Source organism: Hemitrygon akajei, chromosome 14 (genome assembly GCF_048418815.1).
Source record: "Hemitrygon akajei chromosome 14, sHemAka1.3, whole genome shotgun sequence".
Lineage (NCBI taxonomy): Eukaryota > Metazoa > Chordata > Chondrichthyes > Myliobatiformes > Dasyatidae > Hemitrygon > Hemitrygon akajei.
This window is the reverse complement of record NC_133137.1, coordinates 5699155-5714844: the sequence shown is the minus strand read 5'-3', so window position 1 is coordinate 5714844 and position 15690 is coordinate 5699155.

The window sequence follows — 15690 nt, the reverse complement described above, 5'->3', positions numbered from 1 at the left end:
TAATAAATCCATTCGAGGACATATTAATGACCTCCCTGATGGTGGCATTTGCCTTAAATACCGCTTGTACTCAGAAGAATAGAAAGCATCAGGATCAGGTGTTTTTTAACAAGTTACACTGTCAGTGGGTTTAATCATGATGGTGTTCTTCCATCTCAGCAGCCTGTTCCATCATCTGCCTGCATGACACATTATTAAGTTTTGAGTCTTTGTCCACCTGGAGCAGAATTTAGCTTCTATTTCTATTCACCTTATCAAAAGCTTTGTCTGTCTTTGGGCTAGGCCATGCCAAATAAGAGAAATCGTATCCACAAGACGTCTATGATAGACTATAAATTTTAATTGCACGATATACCCCAGTGACCACTTTACTAGATACCACCTGTAACTAATAAAGTGACCGCTGGGTGTGTGCTCATGGTCTTCTGCTGCTGTAGCCCATCCAATTCAAGGTTTGATGTGCTGTGCATTCAGAGATGCTCTTCTGCACATCACTTGTTTAGTTGAGTTACTGTCACCTTCCTGTCCCTGGCCTTTTCACACGCAGGACTGCCACTCACTGGATGCTTTCTGGTTTTTTCCAACATTCTCTATAAACTCCAGAGACATGCAAGTGAAAATCCCAGGAGATCAGCAGTTTCAGAGATACTCAAAGCACCCCATCTGGCACCAGCAGTCATTCCACTGTCAAAGTCACTTCAGTCACATTCCTTCCCCATTCTGATGTTTGTCCTGAACAAATGAACCGGGTCTAGACCATTGAACTGCTGCCATGCAATAGGCTGAGTAGGTATTTGTATTAACAAGCAAGTGTACCTAATAAAGTGGATGCTGAAAGTGTATCTGGGGGCAAAGTGGCACTGTGAAAGACAACAATCTCTCTGCCTGCCATTTGAAAAAGGGTTTTGTGTGCTCTCTTCTCACAAGGACTGAAGAGCTAAGAAACATCATTCAAGACCCACCAAGGGGAAAGTGAACTGTGCTAATCGATACCATGCCTCCACCTCTCCAAGGTGAATTGGTCACTGATTGCAATTACTGCTGAAGAGTCCCTCTGCACCAGGAGGAGGGAGTGTTTTTAAAACAGAAAGATCAAGGATTAGCTTTATTTGCCACGTATACGTCAAAATATCAAAGCACGCAGTGAAATGTGTCGTTTGCATCGATGACCGATACAGTCTGAGGAAACCCATAAGCGTCATCACACTTCCAATGCCCACAACTCACTAACGCTAATTAAACTAGTTATGTAATGATTGTGTCTTAGTGTATAAAGTACCTGCTTAATGAATTGTGCAATTATGACATCCATGGTTTATGCAGATTGGGACACCAAAATGATCAAAATGGAGGGAGATCAATATGAAAACTATGCCATTGTGAAACTTCCGTCTTCTCTTCATCTGTGGATAGCATTCTGACTGCATCAAGTTCAAGTTCAATTGTCATTCAACCATTCATGAACACAGCCAAACAAAATGGCAATACTCCAGGGCCAAGGTGCAAAACACAGTACCAACAGTCATACACAGTACAAGGCATACATGTCATATATAAGATAGCAGTAAACACACAGTCTCACAAAAAAGAATTGTCCAAGTCCCTGAGTTCATGAATGTAGCAGCAGTCTGCAGTGAAACACAACACAGCTTGTCTTCTGCCAGATGATCGCTGGAGGGCAGCAAGGGCTACAACACCTCTCCTCTGGACGGCCGCAAACAGGCAACAAAGCAGCCTGAGGCCTAGTCCTCCCTACGTCTGAGGCCATACGGCTCCCTGGCCGTCCGCACAGCACATACAAGACGGCACGAAGGAACGAACACAGTCCAAGTCCCTCAGTCCATGAATGTTGCAGCAATCTGCAGCCGAACACAACACAGCTTGTCCTCCGCTGAGCGAACACTGAGGGCAGCTCTGACATCTCCAATGCCCCTTCCTGGATGGCTGCAAACAGGCAACACTGCTGCTTAAGGCCTGGTCTCTGTTCAACCGTGGTCCGGCAGCTCCTCTGCTGTTCGCCAATAAACCAGGTAACCAGATTTACGGCATTCCACACTATCAATGTCCAACAGGGTGTCGCGATCACAAGAAAAGCAACTAAGACCATCACTCGCTGTTAGGCTGCACACCTCCTTCGTGCCCTCTTCAGCAACAAGTCCAGCCCATTTAGTTTCTGCACCAATGAGCCCACTGATGGGGTAGGCCTGCATCATTTTAAGTTCTTAATGCCCAGCATGGTCTTGCGATTGTAAAAAATACACATTTAAAGAAGGACAATAACACCTTTGGTTAACACAAAGTACACTGCAAATGCTGTGGTCAAATCCACATGTACAAACAAGCTGGAAGAACTCAGCAGGTCAGGCAGCATCCGTGGAAACGAGCTGTCAACGTTTTGGGCCGAGAGTCCTGACGAAGGGTCTTGGCCCAAAACGTTGACAGCTCGTTTCCACGGATGCTGCTTGACCTGCTGAGTTCCTCCAGCTTGTTTGAACACCTTTGGTTGGCCCTGTAGAAACCACTGCGCCCGAGTGCGACGCCATCCTACATGAAAACCTGCCTGGTACGGACGTTCCAATGTGCACTGTCGAAAGAGGCTGCAGAGGGTTGTAGATTAATGCTAGTAGTTTGACCTGAGGACAAATAGCTTCATGTCATGTGATCTGTAAAGTTTCTCCACACACTGGGATCCAGACCCAAGGTGGTGTTAGTCTGAGTTTCTAGAGACTATGATGACTTCAGATGATTGGGGTCAGAGCTTCAACTCTACCTTGTGGCTTGATAATGCTGCAGATTGCACATTCAGCCAACTCCATAATGGGTTCAAGACTACACATCACCAAGGAGGTCTTCAAAAGGTGAGTCGTGTTCTCTTATTTATTCCATCCACATTGTAACATACAGCGAAACGCATTAAAGCAGCATCCACCATTAACGACCCCCACCATCCAAGACATGACCTCTTCTCACTACTGCCATCAGGGAGGAGGTACACACTCAGTGTTTTAGCAACAGCTTCTTTCTCTGCGTCATCAGATTTCTGAACAGTCCATGAACCCTTGAACCCGAAACACTCTTTGTCTTTAGCACTATTTATTTATTTTGTTTTTTTATTGTAACTGTGGTGAACTACATATACCTGTCTGGACACGCCCCTCTGCTGACTGCTCCTGTGGCTCCTGCCACAGACCCCTGTATAAAGGCGATTGGAGGCACTGCTCCTCCCTCTGTCTCCAGGATGTTGTGTGGTGGTCTCTTGCTACTAATCGTGGTCTCTTGCAGCTAATAAAGCCTATCGTTTGCCTCCCGTCTCCAAGAGTTATTGATGGTGCATCAGTAACTTAAATTAATTTTTTTTATGTCTTACACTGTACCGCTGCCGTAGAACAAACTTTGTGACATATGTCAGTGGTAGTAAACCTAATTATGATTATCATTCCTAAGTACCGCTAACATTGGGAGGTCAACACTTGCTGGCTTTCCTGATCAGCCAGTGAAGGTGGTGAGGGGCTACCTTCCTGGATTTATTTGGTCCTTGTGGTGTAGGAGCTCCAATATTGCTGCTAGGCGGGCAACCTCCACATTGGTAATAAAATAAGAACACAAGAAACAGGAAGAAACAATACTATTTGGAATATTGTGTACAGTTCTGGTCACCGAATTATAGGAAAGATATCAATAAATTAGAGAGAGTGCAGAGACGATTTACTAGGATGTTACCTGGGTTTCAGCACTTAAGTTACAGAGAAAGGTTGAACAAGTTAGGTCTCTATTCATTGGAGCATAGAAGGTTGAGGGGGGATTTGATCGAGGTATTTAAATTTTTGAGAGGGATAGATAGAGTTGACATGAATAGGCTGTTTCCATTGAGAGTAGGGGAGATTCAAACGAGAGGACATGATTTGAGAGTTAGGGGGCAAAAGTTTAAGGGAAACACGAGGAGGTATTTCTTTACTCAGAGAGTGGTAGCTGTGTGGAATGAGCTTCCTGTAGAAGTAGTAGAGGCCAGTTCAGTTGTGTCATTTAAGTTAAAATTGGATAGGTATATGGACAGGAAAGGAGTGGAGGGTTATGGGCTGAGTGTGGGTAGGTGGGACTAGGTGAGATTAAGAGTTCGGCACGGACTAGGAGGGCCAGAATGGCCTGTTTCTGTGCTGTGATTGTTATATGGTTATATGGTTAAGAGAAGTAGACCGGCTAGCCCATTGGTCATTCCATAAGACAATGGCTATCCTGTCTCATGGAGATCTTGTGCAGAACGAGACTCCAAGACATTATGTGGGCAGAGACCTTCATCTTGTACTTAATCGTCATGACCACCCATCTCCACCCGCCCCTGAGCAATCCTCTAGCCCTTCCAAGGGCTGTTATTTTGTAGTGCAAGAAGTGGGGTGGGTAGAGGAGGTCTCATAAGCCATTGTTCTACATCATTCAAACCCAAATAGACCCAGATACCTAGGTGCAAGGAAACAGATTTTGTCCCAAGCCTATTGTATTCAATAGGTATAAATAGGGAGCCTTTTACCAGCCAAGGCTTATTGGACACTTAACGACAATGATCACACATCAGCCAAGTCTTCCAAGCTTCATACACTTGATAGATTTTCATCTAGAAGTTAGACCGTGATTCTCCTTTGTGAGGAATGGGAGATCATCTCCCACTGCTGGCAATGCAAGTAAAATGGACAGAGACATTTGCACCACGGACTCTGCAAAATAAGTAAGCGGTAGAGTTCTAGACCCACATAACTAAAAATCAGGGTCCTGCTTTGGGATACAAAACTTAAATTACGATTATTATTAGTTAAATTATTTTAATTCTGGTCCTTCAAGAGAGTTTCAAAATCTGAATTCATATCAGATTTATTATTTTCAGTTCATGCTTCAAATTCTTCTTTCAGAATTTATAGGGGAAAAAAGTCACTTAAACTGAGAGAGACAGAGCCAAGTTTTCATGACATTTGGATGTCCCAAAGGGTTCTCTGGCAGAGTCTGTGAAGCAGAATTTTGATATCTGTATGGATGATTTCTTTGAAAGAAATGAACAGGCAGTTTTAATTTAGAACCAGACAGTCTGATAAATGTTGTTCTTCTGCCATTTCGAGGGACCATTTTAGGGCAGGGAAGGCCGAGCAGTTGCAGATATAGATAAATCAATTGTGTTTAACTACGCAGTGATAGAAGAAGTGAGCAGCAAGATTACAATGCATCTCTGCACACAGACAACAGCCAAGGCAAGCCTCCCAGCCTATAATCTCCACACTTCCTTTCCCCTAGAAGTACATAATATACATCTCGTACAAAAACACCAGCATAACGTATCTTAATTAATAGCTCAAGGTTAATCTGGTATCACCTTTAGACAAATCACTCGGACAGTTTTTTGTTTTATGGGATTGCTAATGGAAACTGTTACCACAGCCCTTGAAACCTGTGTCACAATGGATAAAAATGGATATTTCGGTTGTATAAATGCAAGATTCCTACAATGTTTCTGCTGTACATTTTTGACATTACAGAAAAGTAACTGACAGCATTTTTAAATAGTGTTTAGTGAAGAGGCTGCCTTCTTGCTTTGTAACTGATGAGCAATGTGCCTTTGCACAGATCCAGGTGATGGTTCTTGAACATCATAATTACAGCTTTGCAGTCACTTTCTGCCACATGTTATTATCATATATACCTGATTTCGGAGAAATGAAACAGCACTGATGACATTTAAAATACAGTGCTGAGGTTATGTGGACTTGAGGTCATCACCAGAGAATACAGTGATTCATAGCATATGATTCATATAAGATAGAATGTTTCCTTATTTGTCCAAATAAAAATGTAAATTTTTGCATTCATCTTTTTCACGCAGTCTCTCAGGATCGAGGATAGCTTGTTTCCATTCTGGTTTCAGGAGCTTTGAAGTACAAACGTCATTCAATGTCTCTCACCATAAACTAAAATGTCCATTGTCTTCTTCTGCACATTGGTTGTTTGTCAGTACTTGTTTATATATAATTTTTCATGAATCTGCTGTGACAAGAACGGCTTGGACCCAAATGCTCGCGTGTCCGAGGCTGGGATTGAGACACGGTATCAAACTGGGTCAAGAATCTGAGCACAAAGCAAACACTAGACAAAATCAGACGTAGGCTTATGATTGAGCACCATCCCTTTGTTCAGGTCCTCTTTAAATGCTCAGTTCTTGGTGCCCAAAACATGATTGCCAATTAGTCGGACTGTCCTGAATCTCTAAAGGGGCCACACCAGCTATCCATATTCCAGCGAGTCAGAGCTAAACCTCTGAAGCTTGGAAGCTGGTGTGGATGGGTGCGTGTCGTAACAGAACCCCCTCCCCGGTGGTCGATTCCTGATGGATCTGGCTGCTTAGAGAGACAATGATTGTAGTCATGGATCAAAGCTGGATCCAAGATGTCTTCTTCAGGCTCCCAACACCTCTCCTCTGGTCCAAGTCCTTCCCAGGCTAACAGGCTGGTGTTCACAGGCTTCAGCTTGGAAACGTGGAAAGTGGGATTAATCTTAAGGGCCTTGGGGAGCTGCAAGGTGTAGGCCACCACCAGGGTTATTTCCCTGAGAATCCCGAAGGGTCCAATGTACTTGGGTGCCAATTTCCTGGACTCCACTCAGAGAGGCAAATCCAGAGTGGACAGCCCAACCTATTTCCCAGGCTGCAAAAGTGGTCCCCATCTTCTCTTGCCGTTAGCCTTTATTTCAGCCTTCTGGGTAGAAGGCTAGTCCTAGTCCATCTCTGCTTGCGGCGTTGAATGAGATCTTCGGCTGCAGGAACTCCGATCTCTGCCTTCTGCGCAACGAAAAGTGCCAGAGAATACCCAAATCGGCATTTGAAAGGGGACATCCCATGTGCCGAATGCCGTAAAGTGTTGTGGGTGACATCTGCCACGTAAAATGGGTGCTCCACTTGTACGGTCTTTCTGAAGCCAGACATCTTATGGTACCTTCCATACCTTGGAGCACCTGCTCCATTCGGCCATTGGACTACCCAGAAGAAAGACTCACTGTCGCCCCTGTCAGTTTGGAAAACGCCCTCCAGAAACGTGATGCAAATTGTGGACCGCAATCCAACACGATGTCCACTGGAAAACTATGGATCTTGAAGACCTGCAGCAAGACAATCTCAGCTGTTGCCACCACAAATGGAAATCTGTCTAAAGCGATGAATTTGCAGACCTTGGAAATACAGTCCACAATTACCATGATAATGGTCATCTCCTTGGAAGGAGGAAGACCTGTGACAAAGTCCATGGAGATGTGCGCCCATGGTCTTTGCGGAACAAGCTGAGGGTGAGGTTGGGTGTGGGGCTCCTTGTTCCAGGCACATGCCTCACATGCCAGCACATGCTGACGGACCTCTCTCGCCATTCCAGGCCCAACGATACTTTCTCTCAATGAACTCTAGGGTCCTGGCATCCCTGGGTGAGATGCCAATCTTGATGCTGGCCCCCACTGAAGAACCTGAGACTGAACGGGACAAGGAATGAACGGTCAACCTGGAGGGCCATTCTGAGGAATATCCCCTTGCACCTGGGCCTTGCGAACTTGCGCATCTATCCCCCAATAAATTGGCGCTATCATCTCGGCGTGGTCCAAAATGGTGGTAGGCTGCTCCTCTTGTTCGGGTTCATCGAACTGAGGGGACAAGGCATCTGGCTTCTGGTTCTTAGATCCTGGTCAATAGGTCAGGATGAAATTAAAACAGTTAACGAAAAGAGACAATCAAATTTGCCTGGAACTCAGTGTCTTGGCCTCCTGAATATAAGCCAGGCTCTTATGGTCTGTCCATACGATAAAAGGGTTCTTGGCCCCATCGAGCAGTGACGCCATTCCTCCAGAGCCAACTTGACTGCGAGCAGTTCTTTATTCCCTATGTCGCATTTCACCTCTTTCGGGGATAGTTGCCTGGAAGAGAATGAACACGGGTACAGTTTATTGTCCAAAGATGTCTGTTGAGACAACGCTGCACCCATTCCGACGTCCGAGGTGTCCACTTCCACAATGAAGGGCAGGTCCAGGTTAGGTACGACCAGAATGGGGGCTGTCACGAACCGCTGTTTGAGCTCTGTGAAAGCAACCTCTGCTTGGGTAGTCCAAACAAAAGGGCCCTTGGATCTTTCAGTTAGCGCTGTCAGAAGAGCTGCCATTGAGCTGAAGTTCCTGATAAACTTTAGATAGAAGATGACAAATCCCAAGAATCATTGGACATGCTTCACACTGGATGGTGTCTGCATCTTTCTAGGGTCCACCTTGAAACTGGCATCAGAGAAAATGAAGTTCCAAAAAAGAAATAGTGGTTATGTGAAATTTGGACTTCTCCAGCTGGATGTAAAGTCCATGGTCAAGAAGCCTCTTTAGGATATCTCTGATGTGATCAATGTGCTCCTCAATGGACTTTGAGAAAATGACGATATTATCCAAGTAGATGAACAAGTACTTATGGAGAGAATCCCAAAGCACGTTGTGTATAAAGGCCTGGAAAACTGCTGGTGCATTCGCAAGGCTGAAGGCCATGAACAAGGACTCACGGTGCCATGTTGAATCCCGTCTTCTACTCATTACCCTCCTTTATGCAAACCAGGTTGTAGGCTCCCCACGAGTCCAGCTTCCAGAATACTCTTGCCCCTTGGACAATCTCAAAAGCAGTGTTCGTGACTGGAAGAGGGTAATGATTTTTGACCGTTATACGATTCAGTGCTCTGTAATCAATGCAAGGCCACAGAATCCCATCCTCCGTCTGTAAGTAGAAGAAGCCAGCGCCGGCTGGAGAGGTGGAAGGCCAAATGAATCCCAGGGCAAGAGCCTCCTTTATCCACTCCTCTGTGATACTTCTGTCCGTGACTGAGAGCGTGTATAATCGACCCCGTGGAGGACACGTACCTGGAAGTAGATCTATTGTACAATCGTAGATTTATTGTACAAGAGTTGAGCTTTTCTCTTTCTGAAGACCTCTTCCAAATCCTTGTAGATGGAAGGGTTTTCTACCAGCCTGGGTGTTACAATTATCCCCAAACCGTCCTCCGAGGATGACTTCTGAGACTCTGTTGGTAGCAGGAGAATTCAGCAGTCCCCAGAGATTCCCCCCCCCCACTGGTCCACAAGAGGCTTAAGTGAAAACAGAAGCCAAATCACGGTCCAAATCCTCATCCATCTCTGAAGACATTGGCAGCGAGGTGTGACAAATAGGCCTTGTGCTCCTGGGACTAGGTTCCAAGGATCTCTGTCCTGGGACCTGACAACTGGGGCCCCTTTGATTTAGCTGCTGGACTTCCATACTGCTTTGGCACCTCCTAGCTTTGCCAGAGATCCAGTTCCAGCACATCCCCTGGCTGGGCTGGGTCAGGATTTGCATGGGCCTATTGACTGGAGCTGGGTTGTCTTCCCTTGAAGGTAAGGCTGGGTCTCCTGAAGACTCCAGATTACCCTCAGCAGACATCTGTCCCCCCACTGGCTGCTGGTCTCGGCAGAGTCTGGGAAATCAAACCTTGTTACAATGGCTGGACCGAGCAGTGATTCTCCCCTCCCTCCAGTCCACCGATGGGCTATGCTGAGACAGCTAAAGAGTCACTAATGTAGATACTAATGTCCTCCACATGATCCCCTATTCTCATCTGCAACACCACAGTCTGCTGCTGGATCTGCCCGGAACCTAGCGGGCAGTCGTCCAAGACAGCTGGGGGCAAGGACTGACTCAACTCTTGCAGCGGAACATCAAACTGACAGGTGGTTTCTCTATCCAGAAAATTACTCGCAGCCCCAGAGTTACAAAAGCCTTCATCTGCCTTGGGTTCTTACCCCAGGTAAACGCCACCTTCAGCACGAAGCCAGAATCCGTGGGTTTGGATGTGGCGGCTGCTACCATCATAGTCCTCCTGAGGTTGGACACTGTTAGCAATTTCCCGGGTGGCTGCAGCTTCGGACATTCAGGCCACAGGCGACCTGCTTCCCTGCAGTAAAAGGAGCAGCCTTGACCCTGGTGCTGGGACCTCTCAGGCGGAGGGCGTAGTGGGTTCAGCTGGATCTTGGGCAGGTGACGGGCTGGTCATGGTCCCGAGTTGGGGAATGGAACAATGATGCGATGTCCAGGCTCAGGCTAGCCCTCTTCAAACTCATGATGTACCAATTACGCTCTGTCAGACGATTATCGAGATGGATGGACTGGTCAATGAGAACCTCTGAGTTCTCTGCTGGTTCTCCCATAGTGAGGGCATCCTTGAGTTTATCTTGGAGTCTGTGGCGGTATAGAGCAGCCTAGGTCTCCCCATTCCAACCACCGGCCAAGGTCCGAAATTTGATTGTGTAGTCGGCCACTAACCGTCCCCCTCGTTGAAACTTCACCAGGCTTCCCCATAGTGGCCTTGAATTCCTTCAAGTCCAAGCAAATCCCCAACCTGTGTTCCCACTGTGCAGTGGCCCAGGCCAGTCAGAAGAGAGATAATGAAGGCCACCTTTCCGTGTTCCAAGGGGAACTGGGACGGCTGGAGTTCAAACACTGAAGAACACTGGATGAGGAAGCTGCTGCAAGAACCCGGGACACCATGAGATCTCTCCAGGGCTGAAAGATGAACGAGCTCCGTAGTGGGGCTGACTGGCTCTCCCAAGTGACTCTGGCCTCCTCCTTGCAAAAGTTGACCCATGGCTACCTGGAAGTTGTGCAGCTCCAGGCTCTGTCAGGAAATACCTTCACCATGGCTGGTCACAGCAGACAAAAGACTCTCCCACCCCGCTGGGTCCACACTGCCTCAGTGGTACTGTAATGAGAGTCCCTGACAAGAATGGCTTGGACCCTAATGCTGGAATCTCTGAGACCAGGATCGAGACACGGTTTCACATTGGATCGAGAATCAGAGCACAAAGCAAACACTAGACAAAATCACAATTAGGCTTACAATTGAGCAGCCAACCTCAGTTCGGGTGCTCCATAAATATTCAATCTATGGTGCCCAAAACATGATTGCCGACTAGCGGGGCTGTGCTGAATCTTTAAAGGGGCTGTGCCAGCTATCCATACTCCGGGGGGTTAGAGCGTCTAATCCCCAGAAGCTGACATGGATAGATGTGTCGTAACATCTGGGGCAGCATGGTGGTGTAGTGGTTAGCACAACGCTTTACGGTACCAGCAACCCAGGCTCAGTTCCCACCAGCGTCTGTAAGCAGTCTGTACGTTCTCCCTGTGACCGTGTGTGTTTCCTCCAGGTGCTCCGGTTTCCTCCCATGGTCCAAAGACGTACCGATTGGTAGGTTAATTGGTCATTGTAAATTGTCCTGTGATTAGGCTGGGGTTAAAATGGGGGATGCTGTGTGGTATGGTTCAAAGGGCCAAAAGGGCCTATTTCGAGCTGTATCCGAATAAATCAATCAATCCAAGCAACGCACACAAAATGCTGGTGGAACACAGCAGGCCGGGCAGCATCTATAGGGAGAAGTACAGTCGACGTTTCGGGCTGAGACCCTTCATCAGGACTAACTGAAAGGAAAGATAGTAAGAGATTTGAAAGTTGGAGGGGGAGGGATGAAGCTAAGAGCTAGAAAGGTGATTGGCAAAAGTGATACAGAGCTGGAGAAGGGAAAGGGTCATGGGACGGGAGGCCTAGGGAGAAAGAAAGGGGGAGGGGAGCACCAGAGTGAGATGGAGAACAGGCAAAGAGTGATGGGCAGAGAGAGAAAAAAAGGGGGAATAATAAATAGATAGATAGATAGATAGATAAATAAATAAATAAATAAATAAGGGATGGGGTAAGAAAGGGAGGAGGGGCATTAATGGAAGTTAGAGAAATCAATGTTCATGCCATCAAGTTGGAGGCTACCCAGATGGATATAAGGTGTTGTTCCTCCAACCTGAGTGTGGCTTCATCTTGACAGTAGAGGAGGTCAATCCTATTGTATTTCTATTTATTTACTGGACTGTAAATGCCTGTAAGAAAATGAATCCCAAGGTACTATATGATAACATATACCTACTTAAGACAATAAGTTCACTTTGACTTTGAAACATAGAACATTACAGCACAGTACAAGCCATGACGTTGAGTCTACTCTAAGATCTATTCTACCCTACTTAGCTCTTCATTTTTCTATCATCACATCACTGTCAATTCAATTCCTTTTGAAACCTAATCATTATTTTAATTTAAACTTATGCTGATGTTATTTTGCAAATATAAGTTCCCAAAAAGATGGCGAAATCGACCTCCAGATCGTCTGTTTTTCTCTGATGTAGCTTGGTGTATGAGCATTGGTGAGGACACCAGGAAGAACTTCCTGGTTCTTCTTCAAGTAGTCTGGTGGGTTGTTTTACAGTCACCTTAATACCAGAGAAGAGAATCTTTGCTCTGTGTGGGGAATTTCAGCTGGGAGTCAGGGGAAATTGACAATATGATACCACTACACATAAACCTGTCTGAGGATAATGTGTGCATGAGGTTAGTTCTCTTAACCATTTTGACCTCTTTAATCTTGCTAAAAATCAGAAGTTCCAGTGTTGTCTCATAGAGATTTGGCTGCTGTTGTGTCAAGTGTTAACTCAGTCAAAGAGAAACTTCCATCAGTGTCATACATGTTTGCCTCTAGTTGGCTGGTGGAGTGGAGATACATCTCTACCAAAAGAGGTACAAGATGCTCCTTCCCTCTGCTAGCCTGCAAGTCACCCTTGGGCAAGGTGTAGTACCTGCTTAGCACCTCCCCCCACCCCCAATCAGGGTCACATGAAGCCATGGAGCAGGTGATGGATGGTCGTACATAACAAATCCTGGTTATGCGACCACCGACACCAGGCAGACAATCTCTGAAGAGTTTTGACAGTGGCTGGGGTCACCCATCTTGTAAAGACACTGCCCAGAAAAAGGCAATGGCAAACCAGTTCTGTAAAAAAAAATTGCCGAGAGTAATCACTGTCATGGAAAGACCAGAATTGCCCACGACATACGAGACGGCTCGTAATGACTGAACGAGCCTCTGGTCTAGTTCATCAGACAGATGACATTTCATTCAGAATCATATAAATATATATATATTTATATAAGTGAATAAGTGCAAGAAGAAGGAAACAATAGTGAGGTAGTATTCATGGGTTCACAGACAATTCAGAAATCTGATGGCGGAGGGGAAGAAGCTGTTGATAAAATGTTGAGTCTGAGATTCAAGCTCTTAGGAGAGGGTGTGTCCTGGGTGGTGGGGGTCCTTCATGACAGTGTCCTCAGTGGTGGTGAAACTAGTGCCCATAATGGATCTGGGTGAGTTTACAATGTTCAGCAGCTTTCTCCAATCCTCCATACCAGACAGTTTGATGATTTATTCTTAAATCGTGCAGGGAGGCCCACCAAGACCAACCCACCACCTGTAAGTTCTGTGGTGTATGAGCACAGATTACATGCGAATTTCCGCTGGAGATGACTCCCAGCTTAATTTAAACCATCGGGCAAGAGATAACATTCTGAGGATTTAGCCAATCTGTTTGTTGATGTCTGCACAAGTGAAAAATAAATGAGAACAGAAGGGCACAAAGCAAACACTGTGGAGTTGGGTGTCAGCCTTGGCTTACGAGAAGAGCTCTCAACTCTGAATTAGGAAGCCACAAGTCCAAACCTGTTTCCAGGCAAGTACAAAATCTAAACTGAGTGGCAAAGACTCTTCTGAGGAAATTATTCTCTTCACATTATAGTTATATTAACATTTAGCTTCTGAGTGCAAACTGGGTTTCAGTATTCAGCCTACAGGTGGAAGGAGTTGAGTGTAAAAGGTGCCCAAACTGGTTAAAAGTCACAGAATTTGCCTTGCAGCCAACTTTGAAAGGGTAGCTGGAAAATCAGGCAATTTATCAGGGAGGAAGGGTGCACTTATCGGGATGAAGGCCAGAGATTGGGGCTGAGCGGGAAAATGGATCAGCCTTGATGACGTGACGGAGCAGACTCAATGGGCCAAATGGCCTAATTCTGCTCCTCTTTCTCATAGTCTTTGTTGTATCTGTGCACAACTACAAATCAATTAAATAAAAGCACGCACACGGGAGATGGCTTTAACTGGTGTGTACTGCTTAACTCTCGCTGTTTCGGCCCATAATCGTGCCCTAACCGTCCGTGCAGTTCGTGATATTTTCTGATATTCAGGTTTGTATTCGTCGCCAATTTGTTGTGTCTGCGTACAACTACATAACAATTAAATAAAAGCACGCATGTGGAAGACAGCTTTACCAGTGGACTCACATTGCAACGAGAGAGAGAGAGAGAGAGAGAGAGAGAGAGAGAGAGAGAGAGCAACGTGCATTCATAGACAAAGTGCATGTGCTTGCATTTACAACAGACCAAAACGTTGAGCTAAGGGGAGTGTCATTGCTCTAAAAGAAATAGATCTATACATTACAGTCTTCTGCTCTAAGTATGGACAATAAGGACAGGCAAGGCAACGTGCTAAATGAGATATTTAGTTAGAAGCCTGCCTGTCCCCACACAGCCCACAGCCAAAATAACGAGGGGGGACTTTGCAGTGCCAAGAAACTGAGATCATAAAAGGCCAAAACAGCCATCGCCATTACCACCGTTCCACAGCCATCATAGGGGTACCTCTACTACCTCTGCACCACATCAGAGAATTCAGCAGACCTCAGCCCTGGATGTGGTGCAGATGGAGTGAGGGTAGGTCTATGCTGAACGCGGTGATATGGTGACCATAAACGATCGATTGGACTTCTGAGTTCTGATTTCACTTTCCTGGCACCCCAATGCATTCTTCATTATTTTGGCAATGTGAGGACTCGCCTGTTTCTAAACTAAACATCTTACTAAACACTTTGTCTTTCTTGTCCTTTGCAAACCATAGATCACACTCCTCCACTTCTATGTCACGTTCCCTAATTTTCCAGTTCTCAGACAACTGTCTCTTCAATTCAGGATCTAAGCCAGAGACTTGTTTTAATGAAGGTATGTTCGTAAGTCTCGATGTTACTGTTGATAAAAGGTATCAATGTTCAGTGTTTATTCTCTTTTCATGTGGGTAAATAAAAACTTACAAGCTTGCAAGTGAGAACATTTATTCCTAAGATGAAAACCACATACCCCATTTGCTGTTCTATGGCATTACTTGAAAGCAAGCCAGATATCATGGAAAATTTTTTCCCCTCAGTAAATGCCACTTACAAAACAAGTTAGCTTGAAATTTATCACACTACAGTTTGGTAGGTCTGGATGCGTGTAAACTTGGCTGCTACTGTTGTTTATTACAATAATTATGCTTCAGAAAAACTTTACTGGCTCTCAGGAGCTAACTTTGAGTATTCTGATGCTCTATGGGTTTTTTTTGTATTTTAAATGCTTCCATAACATCTACTTGTTCAGACTAATGGAGAATCTTTGCAGCACTGTATCTTCAGGGTAGTTTTAGTCTGTTAAAAACCCATTATTGCTCAGTCAGGCCCCCGGCTTTTCAATTAACCCTTCCCATGTTGTGAGTCTATATCCTCTTTACACATTCCGGGCGGGGTATTGACAAACCGAACTGGCAGAAGAAAATGAGGACAATATTAAACAAGAGGGCTAAACCAGAAGGCAGGGAGAAGGCAGAAGGCATGGAAATAATAGTGAATAAGAAGTGATTTAAAACAGTGAGGAAATTCTAGAGTTAGATCCTCATTGTGTGTTGATTTGTCCCGGGTGGTGGACATAAAGATCAAGT